We start from the raw sequence: 4,323 nt of genomic DNA on the forward strand, positions 1-4,323 counted from the left end.
ATCTGGAATACTGTGTCCAGTTCTGTGCACCCCACTTTAAAAAAGACATAGACAAACTGGAGCAAGTTCAGAGAAGAGTTACCAAGATGGTGAGCGGTCTGCAAATCATGTCCTATGAGGTTAAAGGATCTGGGAATGTTTCGCTTGCAGAAGAGAAGGCTGAGAGGAGACTTAATTGCGGTCTACAAATATCTGAAGGGCTGTCACAGTGCAGAGGGATCAGCCCTATTCTCATTTGTTCAGCTTCATAAAAGTCTATGGGAGGTGCAAAAATGCGCACTTACTACCTGCACGATTGCACAAAACGCTGCACAATTTTGTGGGAAAAAGAACACATCTGGAACTAGTCAGGCTAAATAGCCTCTTAAATCGGGTGTGGCTGTGTCCTGCACCCATGTGAGATCGCCCTGCAAGCGCAAAAAGTATAATAATATGCGCAACGTGCTAGGAAGCGCATCATTCACACTGCAGATGCGCTGCACTTATGCGAGTATTTTTGAGCATGCGCCCGTGTGAGTTCGTCCTAAGACCGTATTCACTCCATCTATATGTGATGCAATGTACGGGACACATGGGAGACTCACAGAAATATGACAGCCAGCAATTTGGTCTAAGTAAAAAATTGCTCAAATAGGCTCATTTTCTGTGTGAGTTTTGTCCATCTAGGGCCCGGACAGAACTCACACATGAACACTGTCCATGTGAATACGACCTTATCCAGATCACCGGTGATCGCTCCCTTCTCCATCACAAAATATTTTTTGAGAGTAAAATTTTTTTTTCACTTTCTTTGTTAAAAGTATTTTTGCATTTAGACTTTTTTGCACATTGCCTTACTTCCTTTTTTATATACCCTTATACACTACCCCATGTAATCGAAGGACCAGTTTGGAGGACTGTCTGTGCAATGCGTGCGCTTCAGCGCAATGTATGACTTTGATTTGCACACGTTTATATACAGTCCTGTACTTTTTGCGCACGTACGACCTGTTCACGTGTGTGCAAAACATCCCCGTCATGATTTAAAAGGCTATTAATAGAGATGAGCGAGCATACTCGCTAAGGACAATTGCTGGATCGAGCATTGCCCTTAGCGAGTACCTGCCCGCTCGGAAGAAAAGGTTTGGCTGCCGGCGCGGGTGAGAGGTGAGTTGCGGCAGTGAGCAGGGGGGAGAGAGAGGGAGAGAGAGATCTCCCCTCCGTTCTTCCCCGCCGCTCCCCACCCGCCGCCGGCAGCTGAACCTTTTCTTCCAAGCGGGCAGGTACTTGCTAAGGGCAATGCTCGATCGAGTAATTGCCCTTAGCGAGTATGCTTGCTCAGCTCTAGCTATTAAGCCTAATGAGGTCGAGATGTGTTCTCATCCCGCCTGAAAATCCTCCCGTGTAAACAGGCAGTCGCTCATCTATTTACAACTGCCTGTTTACTCTGAATGGAGGCCAGAAGAGATCTCCAGCCACTCCGTCTCCATTCACTGAGTATCGCCGCTGTCTGAAAGCACAGGGTAATAACCCTTGGGATGACTGTCGAGTGCTTAAAGCGACCCTTCGGGGTTGGACAAACAAAAATGGCCGAAACACTTCTCTGACAACCGGATGCATAGCATGCATTGGAAGTCTAAGACACTACATGCTGCTCCTACTGGTCAGCACGGCTCATGTGGGCAGCACTGCTTAATCAAAGACGTTTAGACTAATGATGTATACTAATGCACAGTGTAGTCAGAGAAGGGTCGCTTTAAAGACTCAACAGGTGTCTTGTGTAAAAGTTTAACTGTCTATTAGACAAGATTAGTAGATCTGCTCCGTGGTGTAATTAACATTCTTACATGGGGTTGACTTATTAAGGCTAATGCATAAACAGGGCAAAGTTAGAGGGAAGGGATGCGCCGAATCTCAATGCCGCACACAGTCTGATAGATTTAGCACGTTTCCTGCTTCATAACACCTACTGAGTACACAGCAGTACTAAGTGTGGCGCATCTTACATCTTGACAAAGTCACCCCCCTTTTCTAGACGCTGTTGAAGTATCTCGCAGAACACAAACATTTGTTCCTTTTGGCGCAAATCATTACTTAGTCTAAAACGATTCCTGCCAAACTTCTGGTGCAACAAGTGGTAAATCTCGTCCATTTTTGCTCTTCTAACTGAAGCTTGTGGGTCTCCAAGAACAAACATGAGTTTCTGTAGTGTAGTGGTTATCACGTTCGCCTCACACGCGAAAGGTCCCCGGTTCGAAACCGGGCAGAAACAAATTTTTTGTTTCACTTTTAAAAGTGGTGCAAGATCTCATAATTCGCCTATAACTGCTTTTCACGAGCAGAACATGAGATACTATTTTTACTTTACTTACTGTTTACTTACGGAATAAGTTGGCGCTATACAAATAAAGATTATTATTATTATTACCATTACACTTTTCAGAGGCTCTATGAGCAAAACAAAAGCATGATCAGGTATAAGGGAAACTTCATATTAAACCCCAGGAGGGTTCGGAGACTTCGGTGCAGGGTTACACACAGTTCGTTTATTTTGGCAAATCAATTTTTCTCCATATGTTTTCATAATAGTTGGAGCTTTGCAGAATTATATTGCAGAAACCCAGATTATCTGCAGCTGTACTTTGGTGTCTCCAGAATCAGGAAGGCTATCATTTCTCCTTAGGGAGAGCACCTAGAATGTGAGTAAGGAGACAACCCATGCTCCTCTGGGAAATATGCAAATAACAAAAATGGAACGTCTCTACAGTGCCACCTACTGGAAGGCAGCATTACTACAAGTCACTGTCAGACCTTTTAACAAGCTTTGTAATGATGACTGGGAATTGTAAGCCAAAGCCCAGACAGCCTCTCTGTACTGGGTTATCTTTTCCTTCCGGAGACAATTCTGGCTTTGGCTTCTATTCGCAGTCATTGTTGTTAGGCCGCTCTCACACAGGCAATAGTAAAACTAAGGCTTGTTAAAAGGTCAGACATTGACTTGCAGGAATGCTGCCTTCCAATTGGTGGCGCTGTGGAGGCGTTGCTCCATCCGCCATCTGGTGTCTCTAGGAACATCACAGCTGGTTTATTCCAGCTTATACCTTAGGCTATACTCACAATTACACTGCAGGCGTCGTTGGTTTGACAAAAAAAAAATAGCATAGCGTAATTTTTTTTCCTGGTAAAATGAGAGCCATCATGTCGGAACCCGACAGACCGGATTGTAAGTCAAAGCGGCCTGCTGACTCCTTCATACGATGGATCGATCACAGATTTATTGACGATTTTCTACTCCTAAAATGTAACAGAAAACCAGATGTGAACATAGCGGTAGATCACCACCCCGGCTCCTGTCAGCAAGCCCAGGAATATATTGGGGTTTCTGCAGTGTAGTGCAAATAGGAAAATGGAACTATGCCTCTACAGCGCCACCTATTGGAAGGCAGCATTCCTGCAAATCAATGTAAGACTTTTTAAACAAGCCTTGTGACCCACGTCGGAGGCCTCTCACCCAGCCAAGTCAACAATGTGATGAGGAGCTGTATGCATAGGGTTTGTATTTTTCTCCTGGAGAAGACTCGAGCTTTGGCTTAATGTTGTTTCACATCTGTATCTGAACCTCTGTCACGGATGCAAATACCGGAGGAAAGAGCACTGCACATCCAAAAGCCAGGCAGCTGGGCGGACCCAATTATAGTCAATGGGGTCCACCTGGCACTTTTTGGTTCCATCCACAGCCGGAACCATTTGACCACTGGGATTTCCCTTTCCTGCTCCCCAAACGGCGCAGAAAAGTGGAATCCGCAGTGCAGATGTGAAAGCAGCCGTATACTCCCAATCATTATCGCAAAACCTATTAGAAGGCTGGCATTGACTTGTAGTGATGCTGCTATCCAATATCTGGCGCTGTAGAGGCATGGTTCCATCTTTCCATTTGCATAAATTTCCCAAGAGTAGCATGGATGGCCTCAAAGGTCTCCTCACTAGCTTCTCTCCACAAGTAGAAACCATATCCATCTAACCTGTACTGCAGTTATCACGTTCGCCGAATACCCATAAGGTCCTTGGTTTAAAACCGGGCAGAAACATAGTATGCATTTTCTTTCCTTTCAAGATGCATGAGTGACTAAAGCAGCTGGAGATGTGATTTCTGTAGCTGTGGGCCAGTAAATAACTAACCATTAGCAGCAGCTTCCTCAACTCTTCTCTCCATAGAGGTCTATGGGCAGCATGAGTCATCGCCCTCCTTCATTTGCTGTATTCCATTCTGTTATCTCTATTGCTAGAGGCAAGCAGCACATTAGAAGGGAGACCCCTAGTGGCCAACACATTAGATGGATTTTG

The 4,323-nt window shown here is 45.1% G+C and overlaps 1 non-coding gene across 1 annotated transcript; it reads left to right on the forward strand.

Annotated features, from left to right (window-relative positions):
- Positions 1–2,178: 2,178 nt before the first annotated feature.
- Positions 2,179–2,251, forward strand: TRNAV-CAC (transfer RNA valine (anticodon CAC)). Its single transcript has one exon. It is a non-coding gene; the product is annotated as a tRNA-Val (tRNA).
- The last annotated feature ends 2,072 nt before the right edge of the window (positions 2,252–4,323 follow it).

Source organism: Eleutherodactylus coqui, chromosome 2 (assembly GCF_035609145.1).
Source record: "Eleutherodactylus coqui strain aEleCoq1 chromosome 2, aEleCoq1.hap1, whole genome shotgun sequence".
NCBI classification, from domain to species: domain Eukaryota; kingdom Metazoa; phylum Chordata; class Amphibia; order Anura; family Eleutherodactylidae; genus Eleutherodactylus; species Eleutherodactylus coqui.